Source organism: Talpa occidentalis, unplaced genomic scaffold (genome assembly GCF_014898055.3).
Source record: "Talpa occidentalis isolate TD23 unplaced genomic scaffold, MPIMG_talOcc4v2.1 talOcc4.30, whole genome shotgun sequence".
NCBI classification, from domain to species: domain Eukaryota; kingdom Metazoa; phylum Chordata; class Mammalia; order Eulipotyphla; family Talpidae; genus Talpa; species Talpa occidentalis.
The window spans coordinates 46,855-59,309 of record NW_023603185.1 but is presented as its reverse complement, the minus strand read 5'-3'; positions in this window follow the sequence as shown (position 1 = coordinate 59,309).

Below are 12,455 nucleotides of genomic sequence, written 5' to 3'. Positions count from 1 at the left end.
CTTATGCTACTTCTCTTCCCATTGTTTATCAAATTACTTTTCCGTGCTATTAGACAATTACAAATTGAGTTAAAAATTATGCAAATGATGACCATAAACAAAAAAGGGGGAAATGCTGCAGGGGGCCTAACTGCCCCAGCCAGGTAAGACACTGGCCTGCAGCTAAGAAAAGGGCCTCACACCATGGGGCTGAAGATTAAACATCCTTTTTTTTTTTTTGTTCTTGGTCATAAAAAGAAAAAAAGCTCATGGAATATACATTGGGCAATAAATTATAAGAATATTGTAAGTACATGGCATGGAAAATTACTTGCATAAAAATTAAACACTGAATACTTTGGCCCACTTGACAATGGGAAATAATTACTGTGCAAGGGCATTTCTGATAAACAACCCAAAGCTGGTCATAATAATATTCCTCACATGGAAGTTCCATAGAGAAGCCTTGTAATGAATCATGAAGTGGATTACGCTAGGAGTCTCTAAGTAATGGAAAAAAGTTCTAATAACTGATTACTGGGAAGCAACTGGTCTCTAGCTGCAAGCCATATAGATAGAGGAGTCTCCTGATAGTGTAGCTTTGGCGACAGGGTGGCACCAAGGACTGTTAGCTGACCTAGGTAATTGTTTAGGCTGAAATAATGTGTCTAAGTTTTAGTTATCTATTAACTTTTAAGGTTGTTTCTTTTCTGAAGAACACATAGGGGACAAAATGTCTGTGGGAAAGGAATGTACTGATTGTTTTGGTTTGCTTCTATGCATATGATGATGTAATCCCTCACTTGCCTTAACATATAAATAAAGACCCACAGAGACCCTCAGCAGGAGAAGCTTACACCAGAATAAGAGTGTTTTGTGTCTGCCTCACTCCCCTTCCCTTCAGCCCTTAAAAAAGTTTCGCCTAGACCATCTCACCCTTTCAGGGACATCTGACCTGACATTTTGCTGAAAGCTAGTCTTCCGCAGAGCAGGCAAATTGCCTGAATACACTGCTGAGGGGAGCAGCAGGGAGACTGGACAGGTCTGCCATGTGGGTTCCTCCCTGGCTGGCGAGGTTGGTGCCCCTTCCTGTCCTTCTGGGTGTGGCATCCTTGTTTCCCACCCCTGTCTTCACACTGGGAGGTGCGTGGGGTCTGCTCAGTGGCCCCACCTGGTAGCTTCTTCAGCTCAGCTCTTGTCAATTGGGTCCACCTGCTGCCGCATTTCTGGAGTCATGGAATGTTCTTTCTTGGACCATCTCACAACGCTTAGGCTCATCCCTGCGTTTCATTTTATTCTTCCAATAATAATGATGTCCAAGTGTCTGCACATGTCTACAGCGATGGGGTCTCCTCTGAGAAGTGGCTATGGGGCTTCTTTGCCCACTGTGTACTGGGGTCTTGAGAGCCTGCCTCAGTCTAATGCACCCCCTGGTGGGGACCCATAGGAAAGGGTCAGCAAAAGCCAGACAAGTCTGGGAGGAAAAGAGCAACATCCAAATCAAGATAAAATCTGCCACTGTTGGGGCCTCTTTGGTGGTGCAGGCGGTTGAGCGCCTCACTGTGAAGCTGTCTTCAGCCTCTGCAGTGCCGGTTCAATCCCGGCCAGCTGGCGAGTGTCCCACATGGCGAGCAGACCTCTCCTGTCTCACCCGCTGCTCCCCTCAGCAGTGTATCTCAGTCCATCTTCCTCTTCTATTCCCCACTCTGTCTCTGGTGAATCCTCTCACCCTTTCGCGCATCTGGCCTGTACCCCGGTTCTTGTATAAATAACTAAATTTTTTTTTCAAAAAAAGCTGCCACTGTCACTGCACCCCAGGTCTCTCCCCCCCAACCCCCATCTGTTTCAACCTGTCCAAGACCAGGAAGCAAGGGCAGCCTCTTCACCTGTCTCTCTGCTCCAGGTGCTTCCTCCAGGCCTCCTCCTGTTTCCATCCTGCTTCCATCCTCCTCCAGTCTCCTCTGCAGCTTCCCCTCCTCCCTGCACAGCTCCTCCCTCCTGGTCTGGGGCAGAGAACCTGGAACCTCCCCTTTCCCTGAGGACCACCCTGGTACAATAGGAGTCCCTCCAATTCATGCATTTGGTTGTCAGTGGTAATAGTTTGTCTCTCCACGTGGCTGAACAGTGTTCTGTTGTGTGGACCGACCACGTCTTGTTGACCCCGACCTGTCTGTGGGCATGCAGCCTGCTGCCTTGGCTTAGGTGTAATTTGGTTATAAGCGTGTGGAGGAGGCGAGCTGGGCACCTCCCCTCTGAAACCCTAGCCTTTAAGCAGTAACTGTCCATCCCTCTTTTCCCTCTGCTTCTGGCAACCACATTCTCACTTTTGTTTCTTTATTTTTTTTTTAAAGATTTATTTATTTTTATACAAGCACTGGGTACAGTCAGAAGCATCGGAGGGTAAGAGAATTCACCAGAGTCAGAGCAGAAAGTAGAACAGGCAGACTGATGAAGTACACTGCTGAGGGATGCAGCATGTGGCAGGAGAGGTCTGTGCACCATGTGGGACCCTCACCTGGCAGCCGGGGATCGAACTGGCGCTGCAGAGGCTGCAGGCAGCTTCGCAACCCAGCGCTCAACCGCTATGCCATCGGAGAGGCCCTAACTTCTGTTTCTGAATTTGACTAATCTGATACTCACCTAAGTGGGTTTTTGCTGCAGGCTGCTCAACCCATGCTGTCTCTTGACAAGGTTCGGGCATTGGGGGAAATTCCGGAGAAGAGGGGTTTCCTGTACTCCGGAGAAGAGGGTTATTTTTCTTATGCATGAATCATTATCAAAGAAAGTAAAAAATGCTGGAAGGTATAGACAGGAAAGAAATGTTTTGGCCCTGAGAACTGTGGAGAACAAGCTGCCCTGAACCAGCTGTGCTTGGAAACCGTAGCCTAACACAGGGGGCACGTGTTTGTGGCAGCAGTACATTCCCTGGTGTATGCGAAAGGTCAATAGTTCACAGGCCATGTGGATGTTAGGTATTCTAGTTTAGAGTTAGACTTCAGTAGAACTAACATAGATTTGATGAGTTGCTTTAGGCCACTTTGAAGTAATTGATAAATTAGCCAAGTTAATTCAGTGCTAAGGACATAGGCTGATTTTATTTATTTATTTATTGATTGATTTAATTTAAATTTTATATAGGCTGATTTTAGTAATAAAATATAGAATAGGACTTTCACGCCCACTCTGAAACTAGGAAAGGTCAATAGAGTGCTTAATTGTTACCAAATGTTGTGCTGTCTTAAATAATTGATCATGTTAGAGAATGAGCTATACCTAGGGAACCAGTTGTCCCTGATGTTTTTCTTCAGGTAACCAAAGAAATGCCCTTTTGATATGAGACCAAGGGAGTCTCTAGATGTTCATGAGAAAACATGTATTGATTGTCTTTGTTCTGCATCAACTCTTGTAATCTCACCGCTCCCCTTAAGGTAAAGGGGACCCTTTAAAAATAAAGACCCGCTGAGACCCTCAGTAGGAGATAACTTGCACGAGAGAAGGTGTCTGTGTCTGCCTCATTTCCACTTCCCCTCAGTCCCCCAAGATTTCGCCGACGCTGTCCTCTCCTTTCTGAGACCCCTGACAAGACAATCTGCTGGAGCTTGTCTCCAGCAGGTAACACCGGAACAGGGACCTGAAGGGTAAGTTTCTTTCCTTTTCAGGGACGGTTAGGCTCTGCTCGTGGGTAAGGTGTGTACCGGAGCAGTAATTCAGAACAGAGAAGTCGAGTGGGTGTCTTATCTATTGAGAAGTTATGGGCCATCCTGAGTCTAAGGAAAGAGGACTCTATTGATATCATTAATCATACACTTGTAAGAGAGGTGTTAAGACTTCTCATGCACAATTGGCAGCTTCCTAAATTTTGTTGAGATGTGCTGTCCTTGGTTTCCAAGGGATGGAACTCTGGATGCAAAAACCTGGACCAGAGTAGGAGAGGAAATGACAACCTATTATACTCTCCATGGACCCAAAAATGTCCCCATAGATGCGTTTTCACTGTGGGGGTTACTACAAGACATGCTAGATCAAGGGTCTGAATTGGAAAAAACAAAAAACTCAGGGAGTCACGGCTGTCCATGCCTGGTGCCTCTTTAACCTTAGAGGGCATCAAAGAACCGGTGGCTGACAGCCCTGTATTAACAAACAATTGCCTGAACAAATAGATGGGCTAAGCTTGGCTGAAGGCCAAACAAAAGATGCAAAACCAAAACTGAAAGAAAAAAATAGTCTACAGAGTTGAAGAAAGTGATCAGGATTCTTCAGATTATGAAATAGTTTTTCAAAGGTCAGAAAGTAGTTCCTGTGCCCATGCAGCCCTCCTAGTGAAGCCGTCGGCTCCTAACTACCAAACCAGTCTGAATTCTGAACTGCCCCCCAGCCCGGACTTGGCTGAGATCTTTAACAGATATGTCAGTGACTTAGCCAAAGGAAAGACTGATCTCAAGCCTTATTCCGGTAATGTTCAGATTCCTCCACATTGAGACCACAAACATTATCCCATGATCTAATTCGTAAATTCCCCAAAACTGGCTTTGCAATCGCAATAAAAGAAGCAGAAGAGAAGGGTGATTTTTACCTTTCGGTGCTTTCCTGTACTTAATGTTGATAGCCAACTTGAGGAACCTCATTGGGATCCCCTCCCCTTTGAGCTTTAAAAGAATTAAAAACGGCAACCAATGATTACGGAGCTACTTCCCCTTATACTATACAGCTAATAGAATCAGTGGCCAATCGATTTCTCACTCCTCGTGACTGGCAAATGACAGCAAGATCTAGTCTGCCAGCAGGCGTTTTTTTTTTTTTAAAGATTTATTTATTTATTTTTATGCAAGCACTGGGTAGAGTCAGAAGCGCAGGAGGGTGAGAGAATTCGCCAGAGCCAGAGCGGGGAGCAGAACAAGCAGACTGACGAAGTACACTACTGAGGGGAGCAGCAGGCGCTCCAGGAGAGGTCTGTGCGCCTTGTGGGACCCCTGCCAGGCGGCCGGGGATCGAACAGGTGCTGCAGAGCTTGCGGGCAGCTTCGCAACCCAGGGCTCAACCCAGAGCTGTGCCACCAGGGAAACCCATGGAGGCATTTTCTTGCTGTGGAATGTAAACTATGAGGAGGAGGCAGGGAGACTAGTAAATAAACATAATAGGGAAGCAAAAAAGAAAAAAAGGTAAAATTCCGCTTGAAATGGTTATGGACCAAGATGATTGGCATGAAAATAGTGCTCAAGTCCGGATTCCATCAGCAGCCTTCCGTATTGTACGCGAGGCTGCAGTTCTTGCATGGACCCGGTTACCAGCCGGTGAAATGAAAACCTCTGGCCTTAGTCATAGCGAACAGGGGCCCGAGGAAACTTACCAAGATTTTTTGTCTCGGCTGATGGATGCTGTCTACAAAACTATTCATAATGAGGAGGCAGCTCAAATGCTGATAAAACAGCTTTGGAAAATGCTTCGATCCCATGTCAGACGTTAAGAAGCCCAATTCAAAGAACAGGTGACCTTAATGAATATGTCCTTAATGAATATGTCTGAGTCTGTTCAGAAGTCACCCCATCCTACCTTCACGGAGTGGCTATAGCGGCTGCCTTAGAGGGACAGACCAGCAGCCAGTGGTTCGCCTCCATTCATAGACAGAAGGGCGAACAAGCAAACAATGGTGGTGCCAAAACTTTTGGTACCTGTTTTTCTTGCGGACAACAAGGTCACTTCAGCAGAATGTGCCCCAATAAATCAGTCTCTGGGCCCCCACCAACCTTGTTTCAACAGGTTAATAAGCCATTTTCAGCCAATAATAGTGTGGCTCCTTTGAATGTAACGCCTCCAAAAGGTCTTTGTCCTCGATGCAATAAAGGATTTCATGGGGTAAAGCACTGTCGATCCAAATTCCATAAAAACGGCGCTTTACTGCCACCTCATGGACAATCTATGTTGCCACCGCTTCGACTGTTCTTTGAAACAATACCTTGCAGTCAGGAAACAAATAATTGGGGGCTTGAACCACCAGAGCAGAGTGCAGTCTCTGATCTCACCTGAGCGACCTCAACCAGCGCAGGCCTGGACTGGCCTTCCACCTCCGCAGGACATTACCTCCTGATCAATCATATACTGCGGTGGCGACGGGAGTATTTGGGCCCCTCCCGCCTGACACAGTGGGGCTGTTATTTGGCTGGGGCTCTACTTCATTGCAAGGCATTAAAGTAACACCTGTTGTTATTAACTCAAATTTTACCGATGAAATAAAAGTCATAACTGGAGCCTCCAGGAAAAACAATACAAATTCGCCCAGGACAAAAAGTTGCTCGATTGCTTTTGTTGCCCTTGGTATCGATTGACAATAAAATTGCATCCAGTACTCGAAAGGGGATTCAGGGTTTGCATCCAGTGGCGCGGCTTTTTGGGTCCTACTGCCTGGTCTACTAAGACCACGCCCGCTCTTCTAGTTGGCTTAGGATCCGCAAACAATGTGGCTAAAAGCTCTCAAATTTTAAATTGGAATGATGGAGAAATATCCAGGACTTTTCAAACTTATGTCGTGCCATCTCTTCCTATGACATTACGGGGGAGAGATATTCTCTGCCAGATGGGGGTGCTTTTATTAAGCCCCAATGATAAAGATACTGCTCAGATGTTACCAATGGGTTTTCATCCAGATCAAGGTCTAGGACAGAGACTGGAGGGACGCGGGTTTCCCATTGAGGTGACTCAAAGAGAGCCAGGACAAGGTTTGGGGTACAATTCAAATTTATGAAAGGGGCCATTGCAAAGATTACAGCTGACCCAATTGTCTGGAAGAGTGATGAGCCAGTTTGGGTTGAGCAATGGCCCCTGACAGAAGAAAAGATTCAGGCTGTAACTACTTTAATTCAGGAACAACAAAAAAGGGACATATTCGCCCTACAACCAGTCCTTGGAACATTCCTATATTTGTGATAAAAAAGAAATCAGGAAAATGGAGGCTGTTACAAAACTTCAGAGCAATAAATGTTACTATGCAAGATATGGGAAGTTTACAACCAGGATTGCCAGTGCCTGGTTTTGGCTGTCCCCAAAAATGATCATGTTATCGTTATTGATTTATAAGATTGCTTCTTTACCATTCCTCTGTCTCCCCAAGACTGCAAAAGATTTGTGTCTAGTGTCCCCTCTGTAAATTTAAGGAGGCCATTTCAGGGATATGAATGGACAGTTCTTCCCCAAGGCATGAAAAACAGTCTGACTTTATGTCAAAAATTTGTGGACATGGTTCTATCATCCTTTAGGGATGAGTATCCTTCCATTTACTGCGTTTATTATATGGACGACATTCTAATCAGTAACGCCCAAGTAGATCTGTTAAATCAGACCTTGAAGCATCTGGTGGCTTTATTGCAGAGTTTGGACTTGTAGTCGCACCAGAAAAAATCCAAACATCTCCGCCAATTATTTATTTGGGAAGGGTCCTTTGTTCTTTAACTGTGTTACCACAAAAACTGCAACTCCAAACAGACTCTTTACAAATGTCAAATGATTTCCAGAAACTACTTGGAGACATAAATTGGATTAGAGCTCATTTGCAACTGACAACTGCTGATTTATGCCCACTGTTTGATGTGTTAAAAGGTGACTCTAATCCAAACTCCCCTAGGCAGTTAACACCAGAAGCGGCACAAGCCTTAGAAAAGGTAAATGCTGAGTTGAACCATCAGCAACTATTATGGCTAGATTATACCAAGCCATGGGAATTTATAATCTTAGCCACCCCACACATGCCATCTGGCGTTTTGTGGCAAAAAGGGCCATTGGAATGGTTGCATTTACTAGTCACAGCAAAGAAGGTTGTTTGTCCCTACGCCTCTCTAGTAGCTGTGTTTATTGTTAAAGGAAGGCATAGGAGCATTGAACTTTTTGGCCAAGAATTCCCTGTTCTCATTTTGTAACAGGGTTGTCCCCAGGAAAGGGGGAGGTTCCAGGTTCCCTGCCCCACCCAAATGGAGTGTGGAGCTTTGCAGGGAGAGAAGAAGTTGCAGAGGAGACTAAAGAATGAAGGAAGCAGGATGGAGATCCAGAAGGAGACCTGGAGGAGGCACATGGAGCCAAGAGACACATGAAGATGTGGGTGAGACCTGAGGGGAGGTGACAATGGCGGTTTTTCTCTTGATTTTGATTTTGCTCTTTTCCTTCCAGACTTGTCTGGTAGTTTCTGATCCTTTTCTATGGGTCCCCACTGGAAGATGCTTAAGACTTGTGGCAGGCTTTGAGGCCTTGCTCTGGGCCAATCCTGCTTGGGTGAACTTTTACCCACGAGGGGATGGGTAACTTTGGGTGCTTGATTTAGAAACTATATTCTTTGCCTTTTCTGCATTGTTTCCTAATTGTATTAAAGTTCCTTCCCATTAAAGTCTCACATGTTTTGTGTTGATGCGACAGATGGCAGAACCCATTTAGAATAGGCAGGTTTGCGGGGTTTGGTGTTTATGGGCGGTTCCTCCAATGGCAAGGCTGCTTTCATTATCAATGACAAGCAAATGTCCGTTCAAATGACTGAAACTTCGGCCCAAAAGACTGAATTATTTGCGGTTCTCTCAGTATTTAAAATTTCTAGTTTAGAGTTAGACTTCATTAGAACTAACATAGATTTGATGAGTTGCTTTAGGCCACTTTGAAGTTATTAATAAATTAGCCAAGTTAATTGAGTGCTAGGAGGTAGGCTGATTTCAGTAATAGAATATAGAATAGGACTTTCACACCCACTCCAAAACTAGGAAAGTTCAAAGGGTGCTTAATTGTCACCAAATGTGCATCTGAAATAACTGATCATGTTAGAATATGATCTGTACCTAGAAACTAATTGTCCCTGATGTTTTTTAAGGTAACCTAAGAAATGCCCTTTTGTTATGAGACCAAGGGAGTCTCTATAGTTTCATGAGAAAATATGTAATGATTGTCTGTGTGCTACTTCAATGTTTATGCTGACGTAATCTCACCGTTCTCTTACTGTATAAGTAAAGACCTGCTGAGAACCTCAGTAGGCGAGACTTGCATCAATATAAGAGTGCCTGTGTCTCCCTCACCCTCAGCCCCCCAAATTTTCACTGATGCTGTCCTCTCCTTTCAGGGACCCCTGACACGACATCTAGCTGGAGCTGGTCTCCAAAAGCCCCCTCCTCTTGGCATGCAGCCTTGCTAGTGTAAAGGCCAGCCTGACTCCATCAGACGAAAGGAGAACTTGCAAGTGATGAGGGAAATCAAACTGGCTTATTGCATGTGGGTTGGATGTTTATCTAATGGGACTTTCACTGCAGCAGTTGTGTCATTGCCTTCCCCTTTACTATCAATTTCAACATAACTTTGGACATTTTCCGCTTCCAGAAGGACCGCCATCAGGAAAGTTGAAACCAAATGGGCAAGTTGAGTTCTAGTGAGTTTAGAAGACACAGGAGCTGTGTATGTTGAGATGCTGAAAGGAAGGACTGTGTACAAAGTGTTTTTAGGAGCCAGGACTTGACATGCCTAGAGAATCCTCTAGACGGTCTCATTCTTCTCAGAAGCCTCTTAGGAATCACATCAATGAGTTCTGAGGCCTGCCAGGCCCACCTCTGCCTGTCTCCGACCCGTGGAGCCAGGGCTTGCCTTGCCTTCGAGGTCCAGAGTTAAGGAAGCAGCCATATAATTGCCCAGGGCAAGGCAGCCCAGACAGGTGAAGTGACGGGGTTAAGGTCACCTGCTGGTTGGAGGTAAATTCCAGACGAGAATACTCGTTTCTGGACTGCAAATCCAGTGTCATTTCCATAATATGATTGTGTATTTGTTTCATATGGCTCAGTTACCTAACGATGGTTTTCCCCTTCCTTTGGCAAGAGAGTGACTCTTTCCCCCAGCAGAGTTCCGTGGTGATGCATGGATAATCCTCAGGAACATCCCTGGGCTAAGTTCTTCCATCTTCAAGTGTCATTCAGGCATCCAGGGGAGTCTTTCTCTCCCTCGACGTCCCTCTTTCTCCTTCTTTCTCCCTCCCCATCCCCCTTTCTTCTCTTACTCCCCCCTTCCTCTCTCTCCTTCTCCTCCTAGTCCCAATTTCAATTCCTCAGCCCCTTTCCCTATCAGGAAGGCACTGTGGGCTGAGAAAATGGCCCAGGCGGGCCTCAGTAGCAAGCACAGCCTACTGTTGATTCACAGCAGTGCCAGCACAGGCACAGCCCTCCAACTGGTACTTGGCAGGAGGTCTTAGCTCTCAGCACAACGGTGCTTTGTTATCACAAATGATCCAGTGCACTGAACTGAGCTGGCGCCATAACCTCAGCACTCCTGCCAACAGGTCACATGACTGGCACTTTCTGAATCCCTGCCCCTCAGTGCACCTGCACAGGACAGGACAGAGAAAGCAACCAGGAGAATTTTCTTTGTTTCCGGTCTAGGCCCATGGCTCCCACCTGTTGAGGTCCAAGGGACTTATTCTAAGGATTTCTGAGGAAAGATTTTCACTCCCTGAGTTGGGTGCAGGCTCTTTAGATGTGATGGCAGGGCCACAACAGATGTGTCTGGGAATAGGCCTGCGGGGAGACGCCTGGGGGAGTCACCTCTGCCACCCCAGGGAATGGGCTGGAGGAGTGATGTTCTTGGCTGTGGCCCACGGCTGCTTGGGTGCTATTAGAGAATTTTTTTCCTTCAATATTGTCTTTTCCCACGGACTTACAATGTGTCAATCACTGCTACTAAATACACACGTTTCACTGTGTCTCCCATTGTGCAGCTTTTATCCCAGAAAGTTGGGTCACCCTTCTGAGCGGAGCTGGCCCAGGTGAACAGGCCCTGCTCACAGAGTGGGTGTCCACACTGCAACCTGCCATCACACAAGGAACACCACTCCTTAGGCTTCCAGCATTTCACTTCAAAATGTCAGCAGAAGAGGAGATTGTTTTTAAAATACCTTAATCACATAGACTATTATGAGAATACTTTTCAGGTTTTTTAATGAAATCATAGACTCTGAAGATGAGAAGAACTCCACTTCCTCCAACTGAGGCTTCAACATTTTCATCCAATTTTTGCTCCAACAGAAAGTGGATGGCATTGGCCTCAAATAGCTCCTCAGCTAGCTCATGAGCCCTGGGAGATTCGATTTGGGTTGTTTTAAAACGTGTCTTAGGGGGATGAGAAAACCAAATTCTATGATTGTCTGAATATTGAATGACAATCTACAGGGAGTTCTATCGACTATTGAAAGTGGAGTATTCAACGGTAATTGTTAAATTGTTTATTTTGTCTTTCAATTCTATTCATTTTTGCTTCCTAAATTTTGAGACTCTGCTATTAGGTACTATTACATATATAATTGTTCTATCTTTCTCATGCATTTACCTTTTATCATGATGAAATGCCCCTCCTTGTCTCTAGTAACTTTTTTTTATCTTAAAGTCTATCTTGCCTGATAGTAGTAAGCCACCTTGATCCTTATTGTGACTGTTTGCATGGTATACCCTTTTCATCATTTGTAACTTTTTACATGAAATATGTCCCTCTTGTATATGATATCTATTGACTCTTGCTTTTTTTTATACAGTCTGAAAATCATTGTCTTTATATTATGGTGTTTAGTCAATTTATATTTAATATAATTATGGATATGGTTAGATTTAGCCCTGCCACTTTATTTTTGATAGCTGTCCTGGGTTTGAATGCAGCGGGTAGATGGTGTCCAGGAGGGAGGCAGCTGTGCTCGGACTTCAGTGAAATTGGGTCTTGCTGTCGATGAGACCCACTCACGTTCTCCCCCAGCCTCCCTCTAGTTCCCTGCCTGAGCTCACCTCCAGCTGCTCCTGCTGGGCATCTGGGGATTCCAGCCACAAAACCCATAGTTAGTGAACATTTCTCAGAGGCATTTGGACCTAAAGCTGTTGGGGGCTCTAGAAACCAGTTTTTCAAAGGAGATGCTGGTTCCCAGAGTGAAAGACAAGGTGCAGGCTTCATTCACACACATTTCTGGGGGAGGGAGAACACTAGGCAGGTCACAGGACTGCATGCAAGGTGGGTACTGCTCAGGCCGGTGGGGGTGGGCTTTACTTGGGTTTCCTCACAGGTGGAATAAGGGGTTTTCCCAAGTAAAATTCCTTCTAGAGCCAAGAGTTAATGCTTTGATTTCTAACCAAATTCCTTAGAAATGATTTTCCCCCCTTCTATTTTATTTTAACCTACATACTCCTTGGCCAGGAAATGGTCAAAGTATTGCCTAGAAGTGTAGCCAGGGTCTCCCTGTCTGCTCAGTCCAGCTCCACACAGAGAAGACCCACCCCTGAGTAGTTTTGGGAGCCTGCAGGGTGGGTGCCCAGAGCGCTGCAGCTGCACTCACTGGGGACAAGGTGGGGAGGGCAACTCCATTCTCTCCCCAAATCAGAATGGGAAAGACTTGGTCACATCCTCCCAGAAGGTCAAATTTTGTGTCCCCTACTTGGTTTTCTTCCTCTGGAAACAAGTCACCAACCCCTAAGAAAACCAGGCTCATCTCAACT